Genomic DNA, 25,817 nt, shown 5'->3' with positions numbered 1-25,817 from the left:
GTGGCACACCTCCTGAGTGAGGGACACAACTCCAACAGGGGCTTTACCCAACAAATGCAAACATTTGAACCTCTTTGTTTATACTTTCACATTAATCAGAAATAATAAATAAATAAATACTAGAAAATGAGCTAATATAACTTAGGGTGTGTTTTCCTTAATGTCTCCAGCTTCTCATGATGTAACACTTTCACTACCGTTTTATAATTGCCTGGAGTTCTCTTTCTTAAAATTCCCTTCATGTCCTGGTCAAACAGGAAATGATAGTAATATGAACGCTGTACACATGACGAGGTTTGAGTAATGATGCATTAATGTGAAAGCATCTGCATCAACATGTTCCTTCAGGCAGGATATACATGTCATTTTCTTTTTCTCTGAACATGATACAAAAATTTACACTTCTATTTAAAGAATGTAGGATTTTCCCACCAAATAAATAAATGTATGCTTTGTGTATTTAAGGAATATTTTGGAGATTTTGAAGTCATATCGAGCCATGTGGCTTACCTAGTCAGAAGGACACTTTGATATGTAGAATTCCGTAAGTATGTTGCTTATCCAGCTCTTTCTTTTATGGACGTTCAAGTCTTGAACATGATGGTCAAGAATAGCATTCACTTCAGGTCCTTAAGAGAAATTACCTTAGAGTTTATGGAAATGAAAAATAATAATGGTACAAATCAAATCTATCAAGTATAGAACACAAATGTCTCAACACAGTGATTAGGTAAATGAGGTGAAAGCTATGATAATTAGTTGGATGTAACCACTCCAATTTGTACAAAAAATCAACACATGGAATCCCAGATAGGCATATATGTATTCATGATCTATGTATATATGACTTACTAAAAGGAAAAAAAGAAAAAGAAATAGCTGTCAGACATAATTGATCCACTCTTTTGGAATACTGTGATGCAAGGGTAAACATATATGAGGTTCCAACCAGCCTCTTCCTGGTTGAGACCCTCCAGTGGATTCAGCAAATATTCTTTGTGATCACCTATCATACTTTATTCATGGTGACAATTACTTGATTCCTGTATTAACTTGTTTTTAAAAAAATAGGTAGTTTTTTTCCTCAGTCTCTGCTAAAGTTACTATTAAGTATAACTTTAAATATAATCTTTATTAATTGATTTACAGGAAAACCATTCTTTAACTCAATCTTCTGAAAATTCTGCTTTCCACCTTATTTCTGCAAGGACATTTGCTGCGCTCCATTCTGCAAAGTCAGTGGTTTCTGTTTGGATCCCCACAAGCAACTTATCACCTATGTTTCATGATATGACAATAATAAAAAGTATCGAAATCTCCTTTTAACAGCAAAACATTCTTTCTTGATTGGGGACCGCATAAAAAATATGAGTCCTCCACTGAATAAGGACATCATGGCATTTTCAATATTGTTTATGCATTAAATGTTACCCCAGACTTCCTCACTTCTCTGGGAACCGATCTTCAAACACGTAAAAACAGAGTTATAAGCTTCTATAATTCATTACTCAGAAATTTGATCTTGAAGATAAAACATAATGTCATCTACAGGTAGGTGGAGGTGAGGCAGGACCTGTGTCTTGGAGGGATGGTGCTGGTCTTCTCAGGGGTGCTTCATTTTGGGATCAGAAATGCTGGAAATAAGCCTCTTATTGCTGGTGGCAGTGCCACATTTTCTTCTCGGAACTATACTTGTCTCTGAGCCGTATCTAAACGCCTGACCGGGCCTCCTGAGCGTGACTGCTCACTCTCTTTTTCTACTTTAGTCAGATAATGGGTCAGTGAGTATTCAGGCCTATCCCTGAGACTTGGCTGCTGCCTTTGTTCCAAGACACAAAGCTAATGTTTTACAAATAATTCTACATTTGTCATCACATTTAGCTAATATTTAGTGTTAGATTTTGTTTCACAATTTTTTCCCGACAATTTCGCTCTTTCCTAGAAGGTTCTGGGATTAGGAAATGGAACTAATGGGTCCAAGCAATGTTCTCTCTTGTTTTTCATTCATTTGTACATCTTATTTCTTCTTTGCATACACAAAATAGTTTATTTTACTCTCTTGCTTGCGTAGTAGAAATCAGTGGCTCGTGTTACCCAAGTTTATGATACAGGTGCAACCAAATAAAAGGTTAGGTTTAAAATTCTTTGGTCTCCATGTTTGGTTCCCTAGAGGAGATAGTTACTGGCCTTTCTGGGTGACTGTCATGGCTGAAGAAGCTGATTCGTATTATACAAATAAGCCTGAAAAACTGTGGATCACTTTGAATTAGGAGACTGTTACCAATGAAAGGGAATCATTAGAGTATCACAAACTACCCAAAAAATATTCACTTCTTTGAATATTTATTTGAAATATTCATTCAAAGCCATGGAAGTGGAGAAGCACATTTAGACAGTGTGTGTAAAATAACAAGAACAGTGGGCCTTGGGTAACATTCTGAAATACTTGATATTTAAGGAGAGTGAGAAAACTATGCCAAGGAGTTTGAAAGAAGACAGGAATTTGATACATGTATCACACATGTGAAAGAATAGAATACTTCAAGAAAGAGACAATGATGGAAAGTATCAAAGGCTGCTGGAAGGTTAAAATATGTTAGCCTGGGATTTAGAGTCACCACTTTCATGGCTCACCCAAATAGTGAGATAGTTTGAGACAGTGCCAGGATTATAACAGATTATTTGGGGGTATTCTTTATAATGATGGAAAATATTCTTCCTGATTGAACAGATGGGTAGCTTGGGGAAAATTTTAGGCCACTACTCTAAGTCCCACCTTTAACCAAAATATTTTTTTTTCTTTTTTAAAAACTTCATTCAAATTAATATGAGGGTACATTTTTCTCACATCCAGTGTAAAGTTCCATTTATATAAGAGCCCCTCACCCAGGAGGTGTGTTATACACCCTCACAATGTGCATATCAGGTGAGATCCCACCTAATGCCCTCCTTCCTTCTGCCATACCACCTCCCCCCACACCCTCTCATTTCCCACTACCCCCAAACTGGACAATAATAGTATTTTCTTGTTATTAGGAACATGTAATTACATGTTTATATATTGATTTCATATTTGTATGGAATATATTGGATACTTATCTTTCCATTCTTGTGATACTTTACTAATAAGTAAAGTATCAATTTCAATTCCATTCAGGTAAATGTAAAAGATGTAAAGTCTCCATCTTTTTAATGGCTGCATAATATTCCATGGTATACATATACCACAGTTTGTTGATTCATTCATGGGTTGATGGGCACTTAGGTTCCTTCCACAACTTGGCAATTATGAATTGAGCGGCAATAAACATTCTAGTGCAAATGTCTTTGAGGTGAATGATTTATGTTCTTCTGGGTAGATACCTAGTAATGAGATTTCAGGGTCAAATGAAAGGTCTACATTTAGATCTTTGAGGATTTTCCATACTTTTCTCCAAAAGGGCTGCATTATTTTGCAATCCCACCAACAGTATAGAAGTGTTCCCTTCTCTTCACATCCACACCAGCATCTGGTGTTTTTAGACTTTGTGATGTGGGATAATCTGGCTGGGGTTAGGTAATATCTTAGAGTGGTTTCGATTTGAATTTCTCTGATGATTAAAGACAAAGAGCATCTTTTCATGTGTTTGTTTGGCCATTTGTCTGCCATCCTCGAAGAAGTTTCTGTTCAAATCTCTTGCCCACTTACAGAGAGAGTTGTTTGTACTTTTCTTATTGTTTGATTTGAGTTCTCAGTAGATTCTAGCTATTAGGCCTTTGTCAGATTTATAACTTGCAAAAATCTTCTCTCATTGTGAGGGCTGTTTCCTTTGTTTGTGGTACTCTTAGCCATGCAAAAGCTTTATAGCTTGAACAAGTCCCAATGATTTATTTTTGGTGTTGCCACAATTGCAGGGGGTGGGGAGGTCTTCCTCATACATTTTTTTTCTCAAGACAATACCTTCAAGTGTTTTCCCCACACTCTCTTCTAGAATTTTAATTATTTCATCTCTTAAATTTAAATCTTTATCCAACAAAAATCAATTTTTGTTACTGGTGAGAGGTGCTGGTCCACTTTCAGTCTTCTGCATGTGGATAACCAGTTCTCCCAGCATCATTTGTTAAATAAAGATTATTTTCTCCATTGCATGTTTTTATTAGGCTTATCAAAGATTAAATGATGATGTGTGGCTGGGTTCATCTAGATTCTCTATCGTATTCCATAGATCTGTGTCTCTATTTTTATGACAGTACTATGCTGTTTTGATCACTATAGCCTTGTAATATAACCTGATGTCTGGTAACATTATGCCTCCAGAATTGTTTTTATTTCTAAGAACTGTATTTGCTATTTGTTTTTTTTTTTTTTTTCTTTCTGGTTCCAGATGAATTGAAGTACTATTTTTTCAAGATCTTTAAAGTATGACATTGGTGCTTTGATGGGGATTGCATTAAATCTATAGATTGCTTTGGGTAGTATGGACATTTTATTTTTTCATTTTTTTTTTCAGTATGGACATTTTAATGATGTTGATTCTTCCCAGTCTTGAATATGGTATGTTCTTCCATTTGTTGACATCTTCTGCTATTTTCTTTCTCAAAGTTTCATAATTCTCTTTATAAAGATCTTTCACTTCTTTTATTAGATATATTTATTCCCAGGTATTTCATCTTCTTTGGTGCTATTGTAAAAGGAATAGAATCTTTAATTTTGTTCTCAGCTTGACAATTATTGGTATATATGAAGGTTACTGATTTGTGGGTATTGATTTTGTAACCTGAGATGCTGTTATATTCCTTGATCACTTCTAAGAGCTTTGTAGTTGAGTCCCTGGGGTTCCCAGGTATGAAATCATATCATCTGTGAAGAGGGAGAGTTTGACCTGCTCTGCCCTCATTTGGATTCCTTTGATCTCCTCCTCTTGCCTGATTGTGATGGCTAGGACCTCCAACACTATGTTAAGTAGCAGTGGAAACAGTGGGCATCCTTGTTTGGTTCCAGATTTGAGTGGGGATGCTTTCATGATATTGGCTGTGGGTTTGCTGTAGATAGCCTCTATCAGCTTAAGGAATGTTCCTTGTAAGCCCATTGTCTTGAGTGTTTTTAATCATGAAAGCATGCTGGATATTGTCAAAAGCCTTTTCTGCATCAATTAAAAGAATTCTATGGTCTTTGTGATTCTATTTATGTGGTATATTATATTTATAGATTTGTGTATGTGGAACCAACCCTGTGTCTCTGGGATAAAACCCACTTGATCATGGTGTTTGATCTTTTTAATGTGATGTTGTATTCTATTTGCTAATATCTTGTTGAATATTTTTGCATTGATATTCATTAATGATATTGGTCTATAGCTTTCTTTTGTTGTTGGGTCCTTTCCAGGTTTGGGGATCAGATTGATATTTGCTTCATAGAAGGTGTTGGAGAGGATTACTTCTTTATATTTTGGGAATGTTTGTGCATTATAGGAACTAGTTCCTCTTTGAAGGTTTGATGAATCTTATAGTAGAAGCAGGTAAATGCTATACTGACATTACAACCCAAATTGGGCAGCTGGAAGATCAGAGGGTAAATACCCCAGTTAACATCAAATGCCATGAATGTGGGAAGGTAGGCCATAAGAGAAAAGAGTTTAAAAGGGAAAAGAACACTGAATGCTAAAGAAAAGGAACAAAGAGCATGTAAACCTCCAGGTGTATGTCCCAAGTGTAAAAAAGGCTTTCACTGGGCAAATGAATGCTGTTTTCAACTTGACAAAGATGGAACAACTTTATTGTAGGGAAATTATCAGTTGGGCCAAAATCAGGAACCACTGGTAAATGAAAGAAAAATAGTTTAATATTTTCATTTTAAACTATTCTCAGAAAAAACAGTATAATTCAATTCTATGCCATGGGAGCACTCTGCCAGCTTGGTTAGACCTGTGGTGCCTCAGTGTAAAACTGGGGAAATTAAACCAGACCAATGGATGATGATGAAGAATAATTAGATTAAATATGTTTGTGGAATATTAGGTTATCCTGCGTGGTGAAGGGGTAACCGACCTCTCATCAGCGTCTGTGTACTATAACCTGGTCCAGCTAAAGGGCCTGGACACGGCCCAAATGGGAAAGGGACACTCTGAAGCAAGTGAAGCCTTTGGAAGATTATGAGAGTGAGAACAAAGGGAGGGAAGAGTAACTAAAAGTTAAACCACCTTTGTGCTAGGGAGCGCCATTTGAAAAAGGAGCTCAATTGGAATCAATTAGCAAAAATTCTGCTGGAAAAGCAGCTTGAAAGCAGAAAAAACTCTGCTATGGAGGAATTGTGAAGGGTGGCACCACTGAGGACCACAAGTAACAGAGCCTCTGAGAGGAACTGTGATGGGTGGAGTCATTAGTCCACAAGGAAGTCTTTTGAGATCTATGGAGGGTGGATTTAGGACCCTGTGTAGCAAAGCCTTTGGAATAGTGAGAGAAAAATCCTTGCTTGCAAAGATTGCAAGGAAAGCATTATCTTTTGTTCGGTTTGTTTAAGTAAATATCAAAGGAAAGTTCTATAGTTAAAAAAAAATGGTAAATTCTCTCAGCAAAGATTTTGCAGTTTTCTCCATTTAAAAAGATCTTTAAGGGAATTAACATTATAATCATAGGTTTTCCCTAGCCGGCTGCTAATAGTTTACATCTTAAATGGACTTCCTCATTTAAAGAGCTCATACCTGGAATGCTGAACTCGGATAATTACCATCTTTTGCCTAGAAAGAAAAGGGCCAGATAACAGGAAGAACTTCCCTTAACATATTAAAAACTATTTTGTTTGTATATAAAAAAGGGGGGAAATGTTGCATCCCGTATAGCTTATGGTTAGGAGGAGTGAGTTATAGAAAATACCTGTAGTGAACACCTTGATGAAAAGGGCATGGAGAGGGATTTAGTTCTAACAAGCATGAGAGAGCTCACAAGATGAGAGCAGTGGTGAATTGGCAGTCTCTACACCTGTGGCGTTGAGCGGCATGAGATCAGCCTTAAGTTAGGCTGGAGGAGAAGGCAGTTGGGAGCATGTGAATTCTATCACGGACAAGCTTACTCTGACTCTGTCTCCTCTTCTGCCTGCAGAACGCCAGCACGGCATCTCTCTGCTGAAGATTACCAAGCTCTGCTAAAGACTAAGATCTATCTGTTCTAAGACTGCTTTACTCTCTCTAAGATACACACACGCTCTCTCTCCAGCTAAAGTAGATAAGCCCTCAAGCACCTAAGAGAAACTGTTCCTGAGAAAGGCAGCTTAGCGGTCCACGTCCTACCCAAGCCAGGCCCGAGACCTGGCCAGTCCCAGGCCCTGACAACTCAGTTTAGCAGGTATAGGATCCTGGCTTGAAATTGTTTTTTTAAAGAAGGTTGAAGGTCAATGACCATTCTTTTCTGGGTTGGAAAGTTTCAGCTGAAAGGTCTTCAGTCATTCTTATACTTTTCCCTTTGTAAGTAATACTTTTCTTATGCCTGCCTGCTTGCAGAAGTTTCTCCTTCATATTAACATTGGCAAAATTAATTACAATGTATATAGGAGATGCTTTGTTTGAATTGAGTCATGCTGGGGTTTTGAAACTATCTGCTATCTGAATTTCTGTGTCTCTTGTAATACTTAGGAAATTCTCTGCCATAATGTTTTGGAGCTAAGAATTTGTGCCTTTGGGACCATCTTTTTGTCCTTCAGGTATCCCTATAATTCAGATGTTTGATTTCTTGGAATGATCCTATAACTGCCTCAGGAAATATTCTGTTCTTTTCCTCCATTTTTCTGCCTCTTTGAAAGCTTGGGAATGCAAAACCTTGTCATCTTTATAGGAGATTTTTTTCTTTGCTCTGCTCAGCTCTATTTCTGAGGGACTCTACTGTATTTTGAAGTGCCTTGAATACCTTTTTCAATTCCTTAAGCTCTGCTATATCTTTCCTCATTGTGTCCATATCATTAGTGACTTTGTCTTTGAATTCATTGAGACAATTTCTGAACTATTTTTTGCTTCTGTTTCCATCTTTTCCTCCAGTTCTAGTATCTTACTTGCCATCCATATTCTAAATTCTATTTCTGACATTTCAACAATTTCTCTGTGGATGGGATTCTCTCTTGTATTTTCTTTGATGTCCCCACAAGGTTTTGATCTGCTCTGATTTTTCATGTTGCCAGAGTTGAGCAGCTAATTCCTTCCCATGAGTATTTTTAGCTTCTTCTTTTTCTCTTGTTTAATATGTTAAATATGCTATTTTGGTTGAATTGATAGGGTGTCCCTGATGAGTCCACTCCCCACCTTTGCAGTGCACTAACACAGGCAGAGAAATGGTGAATCCTCATTCCTAGACAGTGTCTTCAGGGGGACAAGAATCAGTAGGCAGTACTGGCCCAGAGTTCCAATCAAAGTCTCTCTGCCAGTGCTGGCTTCACCCACCAAATCAAGGTCATGAGGCTGCCCTGCTGACAGTGCTGGCCCAGAATTCAAGAGAGATGCTTATGCACTGGGCATCATCCAGCCAGTCAAGAGCTGAGGGCTGAAGCACTGTAGACAACATAGGCCCAGTGGTCAAAGTCACAAAACACTGGGCACCACCTATCCAGTCAAGCTCGGGGGGCTGCTGCCTGGTGGGGGGCACAGGGCTAAAGTTCAGATAAGAATCACTCAGGCAGTAGGGACAGCCCACCCACTTGAGCTCAGAGAGCCTCCACCCAGTGGAAAGTGTTAATCCAAAATTCAGTACAAAGTCCCTTAAATCCAGACCCCACCTACCCAACTGAGCTCAGAGAGCCTCCACCGAGTGGAGAGTGCTAATCCAAAGTTCAGTACAGACGAGATCAGGAGCATTCAGGGTGGTATGGCCTTAGACCCGAAGTTCAGTACAAACCAATTAAACCTCAACCCCACCCACTCAATTGGCTCAGAGAGTCCACCTGGGGGAGGCCTGAGGCCCAGGTTTTGTCCAAAAGTCACTTAAACCTCCACCCCACCTACCCAATTGAGCTCAGAGAGCCTCACCTGGTGAAGGACAGCGATCCAAAGTTCAGTTCAACCTCTGCCCTGCCCACCCAACTGAGCTCAGAGAGCCCCTCCTGGAGGAGGCCAGAGGGTCCAAAGTTCAGTCCAAAGTCACTTAAACCCTGGTGCTTCCCACCCACCCAAATAGAGCTCAGAGAGCCTTGCCTGGCAGAGGCCAGAGGTCCAAAGTTCAACACAGTCACTTTGACACCTGGCTGCCCATCCAATCAAGCTCAGAGAGCCGTGCCTGGTTAAGGGGGCAGGTCCAAAGTTCAGTGACAAGTCAAAGTCATTTAAGCACTGGCCCCGCCCACCCAACGGAACTCAGAAGTTGTCCTGAAGGACAGAAAACAGAGCTGCCTGAGAATTCCTGAGGTGCTAGAAATGAGTGGTTCACCCTTGCCCCACAAAAGCTTAGGTTGCCATGCTACTGTTCACACACTGCCGCTCGATGGCTGGCAGACTTCCCAGCTTCCCAGGGAGCTCATCAAACACTTCCCAGCTTCCCAGGGAGCTCATCAAACACTTCCCAGCTTCCCAGGGAGCTCATCAAACACTCCGGACCCTACTAGGGGCAGTCCTTCCAGCAACTAGGGTGGAGGAAAGGTGGGTGGGTTCTCAGGATTGCAGGAAAAATATTTAGTCTTTTGTGCCAGACAGAATGGGGCCCAGCCTCAGTGGTGGGACCTCAGTAATGAAGGAGGACTGAGACTTAGCAGCTGTTCTCCCATGGGATAAGGTCAGGAGACTTTTGAACCCAGTTCCCGGGCTGATTGGTCACCCACCACAGAGCTCCTGTTTGGGGGGAGGGAATTCCCTTCTTCTGGGAGCTGGACTCCTACCTGTTATTTTTCTTCCACTTTCTTGTGTCTGCCAGTTAATTCAGCCTGGGTGACGTGTACCTCATGCACTCCTCTTCCAGTGGAGCGCCTCTCATTTGCTTTCCAGCCACTTCAGTCCAATATCTCTCCCTCTGGGCATGAGCCTCTGGTGAAAACTGCTTCTAGTCAGCCATCTTCCCACAATTCCTAACCAAAATAATTTTAAAGACACAAAGTCATTGTAGCCCTAGAAGGGTTAAAACTGTAAGAAAGGGATATGAATGTAGGATAATTGGGGACATATTTGTTAGTTAAAATATATAGATCTGTGAATTATACATATGTTCAACGTGTTATGTTTTCTTCAAAGTAATGTAAGTAAAATATAGTTCAGAAGAACTACCACCATGAAATGTATGTCACCAGAAATCTAAAATTATTAGGACTGGTTGTTCATTGAGATATTATAAATATATTAATGCGATAGCTATACAATTTCAGACCTTATTTCTTACTACCTTCAGAAGAAATATGGTAAAGCTGTGGTTCTCCTTCCTAATGCCATGACGTTTAATACAGTTCCCCATGTTGGTGTGACCCCCAACCATAAAATTATTTTCATTGCTACTTCATAACTGTAATTTTGCTAATGTTATGAATTGTAATGTAAATATCTGATATGCAGGATGTATTTAGGCAACTCCTGTGAAAGGGTCGTTCAACCCCCGAAGGGGTTGCAACCCACAAGTTGAGAACCACTGTGGTAAAGAAAGAAAAGTTTGCTTCTCTCATTGTTTTTCTGTGAAACTTTCCTCTCTGGAACTAACTTCTTACTTGATTTCTCACACCCCTCCAGAGAATTAGAAAAATGTGGTGAGTTCATTTGTTTTCCTGTCAACACATTTTCTTTGTATTGGGATTGCCCAGCCAAAAAAAAAAAAGAAGCATAAAATTTTGTTTGGGATATAATTTTTAATAATTTACACATTACTGTGTTTCTTCATATGAAGTTTTGCATTTTTTTAAGTTGACTATTTTTAAAACTACTCAGTCCTAAAATAACTGAATTAATTCCTTTTGTAACAATGTAGATGGAACTGGAAACCATTCTCCTTCGTGAAGTATCATAAGAATGGAAAAACATTTGGGAGCAAGAAACAATTATAAGAGGGATTTTACCTAACAAATACAATCAATGTAACCCAGTTTCTTGTATCCTGGATGAATCCCCAACAAAAAAACAAACAAACAAACAAAAAAAACATGGAAAAACAAACACTGCATGTACTCACTATTACAGAAGAACTAGTGTAACATCAGTCAGGTACAGAGATGCAAGTACTGGATGGAAATCAAGCAGGTTGTGGGGGGGATGGAAGGCTGCAATGTACACAACCTGGGTAATTGGCTTACAACTTTGTCTCAGCTGTACAAAAGCAATCCATGTAAACAAAATATTTGAACCCCTGTAATATTCTGAAATTAAAATAAACTGTATCTATGATGATAATAATAGTAATAATAAGCTTATATTAAACCAAAGGCTAAAAGAAATCAAGTCAGAAGAAGTTTTAAATAGAGTGTTAGTTTATTGTAAAATTTGATCTGGAAAAAAAATTTTTTTTTTTTTTTGGAGATAGAGTTTCATTAGGTTGCCCTCGGTAGAGTTGTGTTGTGTCACAGCTCACAGCAACCTCAAACTCTTGGGCTTAAGCAATTCTCTTGTCTTAGCCTCCAGAGTAGCTGGGACTACAGGTGCCTGCCACAATACCCAGCTATTTTTTGGGTGCAGTTACTGTTGCTTAGCAGGCCTGGCTGGCTCGAACCCACCAGCTTCCATGTATGTGGTTGGCACCCTACTCACTGAGCTATGGGCGCCAAGCTTGATCTGGAAAACTTTTTTTAAAAATTAGGATATTTTAGTAAATTAAATACCTATAGTCACCAATGTTGTTCAGAAAATAGCCAATGCCCATAAAAGCAATGAAAAAGCATGGCAATTTTAAATCTCTAGCTTATAAGACATTCAACACTACACAGTCTCTGCTCTTTAAAATAGAAACTCGATCTGTCCCATGACAGTCTGTGTGTGAAATGTACTTTGATGTCTTTTCATGTAGAATTATTTTTAACCCCCCAACTAACACATGATAATGCTAACATTCTTGGCGAGGTCCAATTGTCTGGACTAAAATGAAGTCTAGTGTCAATTCCAAGTTCCTGTGTGTTTGTCTGTTAGTTTTAGAGTTAACTCGAGATTATTCAAACTGCCTCATATTTGACTTGAAGAAACATGCTAAAGACATCAGAGATGTTTAAGATATTCTGATAACATTTTTATCAAATGTACTTGAATTTTTAAATTTGCATGTCAATGTTTTAATGTCTATCATGATGACTATTGTAGCACCTAGCATCCTATTGCTCAACAAAAAGAATTTGACAAAACTTCCAGTTCATTGATTTGATACTGAAATGTAGACTTTATCTTAGCCAAAAGGCTGAGAGGCAATGATTTAATATTGTAAAGTATTTTGTTATGTAACTTTTTTTCTGAAGCAAACTAAAAAGTCTATAAAATATTCAGACTGTGTATTGACACAAAATAGATAGCAGACACTTAAATATTTGTCTCATGAATGTACAGTCTGTCAAAATCACCAGTTATTACATTGAAATGACTCAACTGACTTCTCTGATTATTTTTCACTGCATCCATTGGTTGTTTTAGAAATCTGTGCAAGGTTCTGTTTTTGGAAACATAGCTTTCTTACGGCTCTGCATTCCAGAGTATCAAAATATTTTGAAATTACTCAAGAGTACTGTCATCAGGACACAGCAATTATCACATTACTGTCAGGATATTCTGGTAATGTTCTCAGACATATTTAATTGTAAGTATTTCTCAAAAGTCATAAATAATGTTGTGATTCCAGATTCATTTCAGTTTAGCAGATGTCTTATGTTCTTTGTCCACCCACAAACACATACATCCCTTAGTTTGAATATTCCTCAGTTCCCTCAGGTTCCCATAGCTATTCTCTTTATCTGCTCTCATCCCTAGATCTATCCGTTCCCCTTCTTTCAGCTTCATAATATCATATTTCACTGTGCTCCCCTCCATTTCCATTTTATTTTGAACAAATGCCTTACATTCTTGTACAATCCTCTCTTCCCACTAATATTTATATTCTACTGATAGTACCACTTTCGCAATATTTTCAAGCAAAGGTCACTTTCCCCTTTTTTTCTTTTGTCTCGTTGCCTGTTGCTATTTCTACTTTTTCTACTACATATGCACGGCTCCCTTGGCTTTGGGACTCCCTTTTTCCTGTACCATCATTTCGTCATTTCAACTTTCAATCGTTACCTAACCACAAGCAAGCACTGCCCTCCTTAAAGACCTTAGTATTCGACTCATTCACCACTCTTTTTCTCTGTCATCACTCCACATAACTTCAGCACACACATCAATAATCTTTCTAATAACCTATTTCACAGATTTCCTTGATGTCTTTAAACCATGACTTTTATCTTCAGTTTTCAGCCATGAAGAAGCATGGCCACAGTTTGGACCATTATCACATGAAATGGGTTTAGAAGGATATGCTGGAAATTAAATTCTTTTTTTTTTTTTTGAGACAGAGCCTCAAGCTGTCCCCCTGGGCAGAGTGCCGTGGCATTACAGCTCACAGCAACCTCCAACTCCTGGGCTCAAGCGAGTCTCCTGCCTCCGCCTCCCAAGTAGCTGGGACCACAGGCGCCCGCCACAACGCCCGGCTATTTTTTGGTTGCAGCTGTCATTGTTGTTTGGCGGGTCCGGGCTGGGGATTCGAACCTGCCACCTTAGGTGTACGTGGCTGGCGCCTTAGCCGGTTGAGCTATAGGCTCCGAGCCGGAAATTTAACTCTTAAGTGCATTCACTTGTCCTTCCAATATTTTCCATCTACTTATTCCTGTTAAACTTGATTTGGGCCTTTATCCTGACCCCTCCTCCATTAACTGCTCTCTCAACTCTGAGTCCATTATCTCTCTCCTGCCCTTGGTATCCTTCTTACCAAGATTAGACCCAAGACTAACAATTTCAACTTTCCCTCCAGAAGTGCTCTGGAATTCCTTACTAATGCAACACACATCTCAGGTGACCACGTTGCTATTGCCAACTAATTAAAAACAGCACTCTATTTTCTTATCTCTCTGTCCTGGAGATTCAATGACCCCTGGAGATACTCTACAATTTTATTTAGTCACCTCCTTTTCAAAACTGAATCCACTCAATATTAGCTAGGACCTCAAAATTGTTCAATAGTTTTTATTAATTTATGCAAAACTGATTACATGTCAACTTACCCCCCTCATGGCAGTTATATACATAAGCCTTGTTTCACTTTTATAAAGCCTCAAGTTTCACTTTCTTATCCATTGTGACTTTCATTGCATTTTATATATTTAGTTTTATGACTAAATATATAGACCTAGACCTTAGTCTCATTGAGAACTGCTCCACTTCTTCTCTTTTTTTTTTTGTCTTTTTTTCTATTAAGTTAAATACACATAGATCATGAACACATTCATGCACATGTGGGGTACAATGTGCTGATTTTTTTTTATTCAATCTGATGTGGTTACATTAAACCAATCAACATAGCTTTCACCTCATTTGCTTGATTATTGTGCCAAAACATCTATGTTCTACACTTCATATATTTGACTTGTACCCTTGTCATATGCTCCATAGGTGTGGTCCCACCTTTTACCCTCCCTGTCAAACCTCTGCTCTCCCCTCCCTTCCCACTCCATTTCTTTCCTTCAGCCTGGGCTATTTGTGTTCTATCTTTCATAAGAAAGTGTGAGTAAATATAAGTAGGTTTCATAGAAGTACTGAGTACATTGGATACTTTTTCCTCCATTCTTGAGACATTTTACTCAGGAGAATATGTTCCAGATCTCTCTATGTAAACATAAAGAGGTAAAGGCTTCATCTTTTTAAGACTGCATAGTATTCCATTGTATACACATACCACAATTTATTAATTCATTCATGGGTCGATGGGCACTTGGGCTTCTTCCATGACTTGGCTATTACAAATTGAGCTGCAATAAATAATCTGGTGCAAATATCTTTTTTGCAAAGTGATTTTGAGAAAAATGTGTATTCTGCTATTACTAGATTAAGTATTCTAGAGGGTCTGAAATTTAAGTTTGTAAACTTAGCACTTTGTACTTACATTGGCAGCACTGTACAAACAACTCTGTAAAGTCTCATAACCTTGGTAAATCAGCATCTCACAGCTGTGTTCATGTTAACATGTAGCAGTTTCTTGCTGAGTGGAATTCATTTATTGTTGTGTGCTTTGTGTGCCAAGGCAAGAATGTCAGAGCTTGAATTAGAGCAACAAAGAAACATTAAACTTCTTGTTAAACTTGGCAAGAGTGAATGTAAAATCAGGGACATGTTAGTTCAAATTTATGGGAATAATGACATGAAGAAAACAGCAGTGTACAAATGGATTAAATATTTCTCTGAGGGGATAAGAAGTGTCACTGAGGAAGAAAGATGAGAAGGCCCGTAATGAGCAGAACTGATGAAAATATTGCAAAAGTTTATTAAATTGTGTTTCAAAATTGACAGCTGACTATGAGAAGCATAGCAGATCAAGTAAATATCAATAGGAAAACAGGGAAATCTTAACTGAAAATCTTGACATGAGAAAAGTGTGACTCTTGCATCGTGACAATGCACCAGCTCACACTGCACTGGCTGTACCAGAGTTTTTAGCCAGCAAACAAATAACTGTATTAGAACACCCTCCCTGCTCATGTAATCTGGTCCCCAGTGGCTTTTTTCTTTTCCTAAAGATAAAAATAAATGGAAAGGAAGACTTTTGATGACATTAAGAACATTAAGCATAATATGACAACAGCCATTCCAGAAATAAAGAGTTCCAAAATTGCTATGAAGTGCAGATTAAGCACTGGCACTGGTGCATAGCTCCCTAAGAGGAGTACTTCAAGGGTGACTATAGTAATATTCAGCAATAAGGTTTGTAGAACTTTTTCTGGGATGAGTTTGTGAACTTAATTGTCATATTTCATATAAAATATCAGTGATAACCAGCTGATAGGCTGTGCTATTCAGTTCACTTATGTCCTTCCTAATTTTATGCTTGATGTATCTGCCAATTACAGATAGAGAAGTGTTAAGGTTGCCAGCTACACTACTAGTCTTGTCCATTTATCCTTGCAGTGATGCCAGCTCTTCCCTCACTGTGATGCCCTGCTGTTAAGGCACATGCCATTAAGGATTATTACATCTTCTTGGAAAACTGACAGCTTTATCATTATGTGATGTTCTTCATCTCCGATAATTTTCCTTATTCTGAAGTTCCCTTTATCTGAAATTAATGTAGCTACTCCAGCTTTCCTCTGATTAGTGTTGTTATCACAGTGTATCTTTCTCTATAACTTTGCTTTAAATCTGTTTCTTTATAGTTAAGATGGATTTCTTGTAGACAAGATATCAGTTGGCTCTTGTGGACTTTTTTACTTTGACAGTATCTGTCTTTTAATTGGTTTGTAGACCATCCTGTTAAATTAAGTATAGCCTAAAGATGCTGTCTACATATTTTAAGTTTAAAAGTTTCTCCATACATAATGACCTAACTGGATGTGTAAACCCATTCTTGTCCCAATCACCAAGTTTCAGCCAATCATCCATCTCCTCAAACTGTGTTCAAGGAGGCAAACACCAAGCTGTAACCCACCCAGCTGTCACTGTACCTCACGTCTGTTTTCTATACCTCAGTTTCTTTATTCGGTTTATAAATCCTCTCCCACCACCGGCAGCACCAGAGTTGCTCTAAACCTACTCTGTTTGGGGGGCTCTTGAATCATGAATTGGTCTTTGCTCAAACTGTGCTAAACAAAATATGTCTAAAGTTTTTCTGTGAACAGTTTGTAATTAGTGATTATCACTATGATTGGATTAAAAACTACCCGGTTTGTAACTGTTTTCTATTTATTGCAGTTCTGTTCTGTTTCTTTTGTTTCCTTTTACTCTTTTGCTGCCTTTTCTTGCTTTAATCAGACGTTCTATATAATTCAATTTTCTCTCTCTCTTTTTCTCCATATTTATTACAATTTTAAAAATTTATTAGTGGCTGCCTTACAGTGTGCAGTATACATTTACAGCTAATCTCAGTCCACTTGCAAATAACATGGTACTGTTTCATGAATAGTGCAGTTATATAACACAGCGTTCCCAATTCTTTCTTCCAATCCCTTATAATACTACATCATTCATTTAACTTATCTATGAGCTATAATCACCAAACACATTGTTATTATTATTTGTAATAAGTAACTATCTATTATATCAACAAAAAATAAGAAATATAAATGATTTTATTTATACCTTTATTTATTCCTTGCTTAGCACCTTTTCTTTCTAGATTTAAATTCCATTTTTCTTCTCTCTAGGATTTACTTTTAACATTTCTTGTAAAGTAAATTTGCTGGTAACAAATTCCCTCAATTTTTTTTTTGTCTGAGAAAGTTTTTATTTCCTCTTCACTTTTGAAAAATAATTTCAATGACTAGAGAGTTCAAGGCCGGTAGTTTTTCTTTTCAATTCTTCAAATATTTCACTCCCTTCTTTTTTTGTTCTCATAGCTTCTGAAGAGAAGTGTGGTATAATTCTCTGAGCTTCCTATACTTGTGATTTGATGTGTTATTAATTTTGATAAATTCACAGTCAACATTATTTTAAATACTTTTCTTTCTTCTCTCTCTCCCTCCCATCCTGCCTTCTTTCCTTTTTTCTTTCTTGTGTTATTCCTATTATGTAATTTTGTAATTGTCCCGTTGTTGATATTTTTCATTCTTTTTTCTCCTTGCCTGTCACTTGGAGAAGTTTATACTTACATATTTTCAAGTTCAGTTATTCTTTCCTCAGCTATGTATGATGTACAGCTGAGCCATCAAAAGCATTCTTCATTTCTGTTACAGTGATTTTTACTTGTAGGATTTTCTTGTGATTCTATTTAGACAGAGTTTTTATCACCCTGCTTACAATATTTATCTTTTCTCACATTTTATCCACTTCTTCCATTAAACTTTTTGGCATATTAATCCCAGTTATTTGAATTTCTCTACCTGATAATTACAAAATCTCTGACTCTGGTTCTTATGCTTGTTTTGTCTCTTCGAAGTTTTTTTTTTTTTCACATGCCTTGAAAACATTTATTGAAAGATGTGTGTAATGAATGGGGTAAAAGAATTGAGGTGACTAGGCTTTTCATGAGAAGTTTTATGTTTATCTTGCTGAGTTTGTTAGTGTTTAGCTATTAGTGTTAGCTATTTGCTATAGCTGTGGCATCAGAGGCTAAAATTTCCTCTACTGTCTTTATTTTTGTCTCCCCGATGGTCTTTGGTTTTTCTACAGACTCCTTGTTAAATAGGGTCCGAAGCTGTCAGCTGTAAGCTCCCATCACTGTACAGGAAACTACTGATGTAGTGGAAGGTATGGGGAATGAGGTGCATTTCACAATCCTAGGATTAGATCTCAGTCTTTGAGAAAGCCTGTGTTCCTGAGCTGTGACTTTCATAAGTGCTTTTCAGCATTTTTTAACTCCTCCCTTAGGTGAGGCAGGAAGCCTGGAGAAAGCTTGATTTCTGGATCTCTTTCCCCTGACATCCATGTTTAGAGTAGCTGGATTTGGTAATTTTTCCTCGCTCAGGTCAGTTAGGATGTGGTAAAACCTAAGTTACTCAGGTTCTGATAAAAGTTTTTTGGTGTAGACCATTATTAAGGAGAGCAGAGTGCTCTGGATGGATTTCTAAATGATTACTTTCCCTGCCAGAACCATAAGGAGATTTATCTTCAGTCTTCACAGCAAGAACCTGGTGGGGCTTCTGTAGGTAAAACTCATAAGAGTGTAAGGTCTTGCCTAAAAATACCTCCCTCGGAATTTTTCATTCTCAAGCTATTCCACACCTAGTCTCTGGCAATTTATTAAGTGTTTATAAGTGTTCTACTGATACCGTCTCCAATTGCAGCATTTACTCCAGGGCCGCTGCTCCCAGTAAAGGAAGGACTCCTTGTATCCATCTGTCTCTCTTTCAGGTCAGTGCAACAGTTTATCCTGTGACTTCAAGTCTTTGGAGGACCTAAAGACTTCTTGATTTTCAGTTTGTTCAGTTTTTTTTCTTGTTGTGAGGACAGCAGTGATGACTTCTAAACTCTCTGGATCTCAAATTTAGAACCTACAAAGGAGACTCAACTGCTTCTTTTTAAATTAATATATTTACTTTGCTCATACTTATTCATTTCACTCACCTCATGTGTGCCATGTTATCATTGTTTATAAGCTATGCCTCCACATGCAACATTTCTCTGTAGTTATGAAGTTATGAATTAAGTAGGTAGCAATAGGGAAATTCATAAAGAGGAAATACCCACTGAAAAGTCCTTTCTTCTTGCTTTAGTAAAAAAAAAAATAGCATTTTGGAAAGACTTTTCTTCAGGATTTTTTTAAATCTGTGATGCTTTCTATACTTTGTTGTTATAATTTCTTAGCCTCATTTTTTGTGGCATAATAAATTTTAGGGCTTGGTACAAACTTTGAAACTGAGCAGGGAAATGGCAGAGTACACCTGTTCTAGAACTTTCATTACACTATGAAGAGTTGTGCTCAGTCTGGCTCCTGAAAGACAGAGATCAACACTCCACTTCTCTGTAGCTTGGGCACAATTTTTTTATATTCATATATGATAATACACATTTTTAAATTTCTGTTGCTGCTACAAATCTTGGAAATTCTTGAGAGACGGAACCATATTTTGTCTGCTCATGTTCCCTAGCTCCTAGCACAGCAGCAGCAGTCTCATTCAGTTAAGGTTTCTTGAATATACAGATGAGTAGCAAATCTATTTCCAATGTTACAAAATATCATTTTCATTTTTTGCCTTAAAATAACATTTTCTCCTTTGTAAAGAAAAAGTCTTCAAATATCCTTACCTAATCATTCTTTTTATTCAGTGGTTTTAACATTTTCTTTTTATTTGTTTTAATTTTTATTTGTCTTTATTTACTAACTTACTTTGAGACAGAGTATCACTCTGTCACCCTGAATAGAGTGCCCTGGCATCACAGCTCTTAGGCTCAAGTGATCCTCTTGCCTCAGCCTCCCAAGTAGGACTACAGGTGGTAGCTACAACGCCCAGCTAGTTTTTCCTATTTTTAGTAGAAATGGGGTCTCACTCTTGCTTGAGCTGGTCTCAAACTCCTGAGCTCAAGCAAAACATCAGCGTTTGGCCTCATCTAGTGCTAGGATTACAGGCGTGGGCCACAGTGCCTGGACAGTTTTACATTTTCATGTTTGGGTTTTCTTTGTTAATTGCATGTTTTATCTTAGGGTTATCTCATATGTGATTGGAATTCTGATGTTATATTTCTTCTTCCTAAGAAAATGCACACAATGTTTTATTTGTAGTTGTCATGTTTCAAAATTTCTTCCAGTTTTAAAATTTTTTGAAATTTACACAGAGAACTTTTGTTCTAAAAGTAATAAAGCATATTTCAAGATTCTTTTTTTTCCTCCCCTGTTCCTTCTCTTCCTCTTTCTCTTCTTCTTTCAATTCCAAGTATATCATTAATAAAGTGTACAAATCTTAAGTTCACAGCATCATGGAATTTCATGTATGTGTGGACCTGCTTTGGGACTCTTTATTTCCTTTGATATACGTGTCTGTTCCTGTATCAATGTACCTTAATTGTTGTCCATTTGTAGTAAGACTTGGTTTCTATTCGTGTAAGTCTTCGATTGTATTCTTGTTTTTTCAGATTTTTATATTCCAGATCCTTTGCATTTTCTTTCTTTCTTTTTTTTTTTTTATTGTTTGGGATTCATAGAGGGTACAAAGAATTAGGTTACACTGATTGCATTTGTTAGAGAAGTCCCCTCTTATAATTGTGTCCAGCCCCCAAGAGGTGTGCCATACACCACGACCCCCATTCCCCTCTCCCCAATCCCTCATTCCCTACCCCCGCCCCCATGTATTAGGTTGTCTACTGCCTTCATATTAGAATTGAGCACATTGGATTCTTGCTTCTCTATTCTTATGATGCTTTACTGATAAGAATGCGTTCCAGCTCCATCCAAGTTAATACAAAAGATGTAAAGTCTCCATCTCTTTTAATGGCTGAATAGTAGTCCATGGTATACATATACCACAATTTGTGAATCCATTCCTGGGTTGGTGGGCATTTAGGTTGTTTCCACATTTTGGTGATTGTAATTTGAGCTGTGATAAACAGTCTAGTGCAAATGTCCTATTTCTTTTTCTTCTGGGTAGATATGCTCAGTAATGGGATTGCAGGATCAAATGGGAGGTCTAATGTGAGTTCTTTGAGGATTCTCCATACTTCTTTTCAAAAAGGTTGCATTATTTTATAGTCCCACCAGCAGTGTAAAAGTGTTCCCTTCTCTCCACATCCACACCAGCATTTGTAGCCTTTAGATTTGTGATGTGGGCCATTCTCACTGGGGTTAGGTGATATCTCAGGGTAGTTTTGATCTTTTGCATTTTCACATTGAGTTTAAAACCAACCTGTCAATTTTGTCAAGAAAAAAGATGCTGGGATATTTTGTGGGAATTACTTTGCATTTTTAGGTAGTTTTCAGAAAATAACCTGAAAAACAGCATCTTAACAATAGAAATCACCTAACCAGGATGTCCAACTATTTTTTTTTCTGCTACACATTAATGTGTGGGCCACACATTAAAAACATAAACACTAACAGAAGCTGAAGAGCAAAACAAAGTCTAGCCATTATTTTTGCCATGTCTGACACCACAGATAAGCAAAACAGGACTCAGATAAATCTGCATGTGGCCTACAGGCTGTAAATTGGACAGCCCTGAATTCTAATCCATGGCAGACTTTTTGGTATTCTTTTCCTCCATGCTCTATTTATCCAAATCCTCGCACAAATCTTCTAAAGTACATTTAAACCAAACATCCTCTACAAATCTTGCCTTCCCTTCTACAAGTTGCTATGGCACTTATGGGCACTGTGCCATAGCCTATAAATAACATAGAATTTTGCTTTCAGAATAATATACTTCGTAACAAAGAAAAACAGCATTTGCATTTCTATTAAGAATGAACAGTTTCTTCCAGGGCAGTGTGGCAAAGTTTGATGACTAATTAAGAAAATGGCTTCAGATAAGAAGGAATTCCATTTAGACGAGAATGTTTGGCTTTGCTCCTTTGATGGTTGCAAGAAGAGGAGATAAAATTAAACAAAGTTTATAAATACCTTAAGCCTCTTTTCCTCCTTGATGATAAACAGACATACTGTATCTTTGGAAGTCTGTATCAAAATCTGACTTAAGAATTTCTCTAGTCAACAAAATTACTCAAGTCGCATCTGTGCTTTACCATGCAGTAAGAGCAGGACGTGGGAGGCAAAATACAAAAATAGAGAACCGGTGAGGCATCTACCTATTAGTACGTGTTACTAAAGGAGAAACGAAACCTGGGTTTCTTCCCAAACCAAATATCAGGGATCTCTCGAAAAGCGACTAAAAAGCACCATGATATCCAAGATAAGAGGGAATTGTATCATAAGGAGCAAAAACTGAACTGTAATACTCCCTAGCTTGCTCCAAGTCCAGCATCACCTCCCCTCCTTGTTCCTCATCACCTCAAACCACAGTAAAGGGAACAACACAAATATCAACTGTAAGGCTAGACTTGGACCGTTTTTATGTATTTACATTATTAAGAATGTTGACGTGGTGCCAGTCTTCACCAAGCCCCTGATAAACACCTGTGCCGTACCTGCGCGCGTGGGGGTATGAAGTAGTGGCTGTTTGGGGCTGAACTGTTGAAACGATATCAAACTCATATGGTGTTCTAACCACCAGTACTTTAGAATGTTGCTGTATTTGGAGAGATGATCTTTTAAAAATCAATTAAGTTGTTTTTTTTTTTTTTTTTTTTTTTTTTTTTTACTTTTTTAAGTAAAAAAAGATCATTAGGGTGTGCCCTAATCCACTAAGACTGATATTCTTTCTGTAAGGAGAGGACATTAGGACACAGAGAGAAGATGGTAGGAAGGAAGACACAGGGAGAACAGGGCCATCTATTAACAAAGATGAGAGATTTCGGAAGAAACCAGCCCTACGGATACCTTGATCTTGGACTTCTACCCTCCAAAACTGGAAGATTATGCTATAGCAACTCTAATAAACTAATATTCTGGTTGTGGTATAAAGAGAGCCAACATTGTATTTGAGGAGAGTAGATTTTAAATAAAAAGTGGCTTCCAAAATTCAGAAGGAAAACATTGAACAAAATAACTTTCAGATAAGCAACAGTCCAGCAAACCAATGTTATCAGAAAAAGCTGAGTGCGATGGCTCATACCTATAATCCTAACACTCTGGGAGGCGGATGTGGGTGGATCACTTGAGCTCAGGAGTTCAATACCAACCTGAGCATGAGTGAGAGCCTATATTTACTAAAAATGCAAAAACTGAGGCAAGAGGAGTGCTTCAGCCCGAGAGTTTAAGGTTGCTGTGAGCTATGATGCCATAGCCCTCTAGCAAGAGTGACAAAGTGAGGCTGTATGCCAAAAAACAAACAAACAAACAAAAAACAAAAACAAAAACAAAAACCAGAGAAAGCTATCTAAAAAGCCTGATTTTGTTTTCCAAACGAACATGAAGGAACAGAAAAATAAACGTGTATATACTCCTCTTATTTTTAGTAAATTAAATTAGCCCTTGCTGCCCTTTGCTATTTAAAAATATATTGAATACCAAGCTATATATTGGCATATAACATAGGGTTCCAACTTGTGATCTGAAGTCATAGGGCTTTAATTTCAAAGTACATAGTTGTGGCTGACACTCAGTAGACTTGGCTCCTGAGTTTTAGATCTTTACCAATAATCCAGTTGTCACCATTTAGTCATTTTAATTTCTTAAGATCCCCCAAAGTAGAGAGGAACATGGAGTTTCTACTCCTTACCTCTTCAATTTGGAATTTGGGCTTCCCCACTCCCCCATTTCCAGTTTACTGATTATTTAATGCATCAAATTTTAATTGAATGCCTATGCTGCTTTTTCTAGTAGCATTATTGATAGAGCAAGAGCAGATGCGAGTGTGTGCACCTGCACACGCCCCTCATGATTTTAAATTTTCAGAGAAAGTCAAACATGTGGACGAGAATGCCCTACTGAAGGCAACTGGAATCACAGACATTCCCTAGATACGCTCCTTTGCCACATTTCAGGAGCTGCGTTCTCCTCTGTGACTCCCAGTCAAGCCACCCACAACAAGAGACATGTCCTTGATTGCACTAACTACCTTATTTTTTGAGAATTCAGTGCACCCTTTTAAAACCAAACTGAGGTGAAATAAATACCTCCTGGGTTTACTGTGCTTAGAATTCACTGAAATCACCTAACAACAACCTATTTCATAATGACTTTTATAAGGTTTCTTCGCTAAACCTGTGATAGTTGTTTCATCCTCCCACTTTTTTCTTCTGTAAGCAAATTTGATACTTTTTTTGATATTTTCCCTTTAGTAATTACTTATGTACCAGATATATGCTTCCCCAAATAATTTTCATATTAGAAGGTTGAAATTAAATATATTGGGCTATCAACTAATCAACTACTATGTAAACCTTGTAACCACAAAATAGATAAACACGTAATTATTTACCTATTCTGCAAACACTTAATGAGAAACTACTATGTACCAAATATTGTGCTCGGCTCTATGGATCAGAAGAGTTTACTGAGAGACAAATGGCAGCCTCGTGGAGTTTTAAATATTGCTGAGAATATGCAAAGTATGTAAAATATTGAATTCATCTACTTCTTGTAGGTATATTTTTGCCTACCATATCTTGATGCTCCATTTTTAATGCATACACATTATGTGTTTGTTTGTTTTGTGGAGAATTGACCCTTTAACAGTCTGTGATGCTCCTCTTATGCTGATAACTTTCCTTCCTGTAAAGCCTATTCCCTCTGAAATTAATACACCTCCTTCCCCTTTCTTTTGATTAGCATTAGCACACTAGGTCTCTCTCTGTTCGTTTACTTGTAATCTGTATGTGTCTTCATATGGAAATTTGGGTTGTTGTAGACAACATGTAGTTTTGTCTTAATTTTTAATGAACTACAATCTCTCTTTTTTCTTTTTGAGACAGACTCTCACTTTGTCTCCCTCGGTGGAGTGCTATGGCATCACAGCTGACAACAGCAACCTCTAACTCTTGGGCTCAAGTGATTCTCTTGCCTCAGCCTCCTGAGTAGCTGAGAGTACAGAGGACGGCCACAATGCCAGGCTATTTTTAGAAATGTGGTCTCGCTCTGGCTCAGGCTGGTCTCAAACCTGTGAGCTCAGGCAATCTACCTGCCCTGGCCTCCCAAGTGCTGGGATTATAGGCGTGGGCCACCACGCCCAGCCAATCTCTATCTTTTAATTGGTACATTTAGACCATTGACTTTTAAAGTCATCATAAACAGGACTGGATTAATAGCTACCACATATGTGGTTATTTATTTGTGTCTGGTTTTGTCTTCCACTCTTTTACTGCCTCTTCTGCATTTAATTGAGCAATTTTTATGATTTCTTTTCTTCCTTAGCATGTCAATTATACTTATTTTTCTATTTTTTAAAATGGTTTATAGCTTGTAATAAATATTTACAATTAATCATAGTCCACTTGCAAATAACACTTTTCTAATTTACAAGTAGTGCAAATTTCTTGTAATAACGAAATATTCCTACTTTTTTCTTCCTGACTCTGGTATCCCTGCTGTTATTCATTTCATTTATATACAGGTGTGCCTACACATAGCATGCATAATATGTGCTGATAATTATAATTGTAAATAAACTGTTATATTTTAGATCAATTAAGAATAAGAAAAGTAAAGTTTCTCTTTTACCTTCACGTATTTCTTCTCTGATGCACTTT

At 37.7% G+C, this 25,817-nt stretch overlaps 1 long non-coding RNA gene across 1 annotated transcript; it reads right to left on the bottom strand.

The window, feature by feature from the left end:
- Nucleotides 1-527: 527 nt before the first annotated feature.
- On the bottom strand, nt 528-25,817 carry LOC111725024. The gene is made up of 3 exons (XR_002773191.1): nt 25,789-25,817; nt 9,830-10,015; nt 528-629 (listed from the first exon to the last, which is right to left on the bottom strand). It is a non-coding gene; the product is annotated as an uncharacterized LOC111725024 (long non-coding RNA).

The sequence above is a fragment of the Otolemur garnettii genome, unplaced genomic scaffold (genome assembly GCF_000181295.1).
Source record: "Otolemur garnettii isolate 467f Iridium unplaced genomic scaffold, OtoGar3 scaffold00030, whole genome shotgun sequence".
In the NCBI taxonomy this organism is placed as follows: Eukaryota; Metazoa; Chordata; class Mammalia; order Primates; family Galagidae; genus Otolemur; species Otolemur garnettii.
This window is presented reverse-complemented; position numbering and strand designations above follow the sequence as displayed.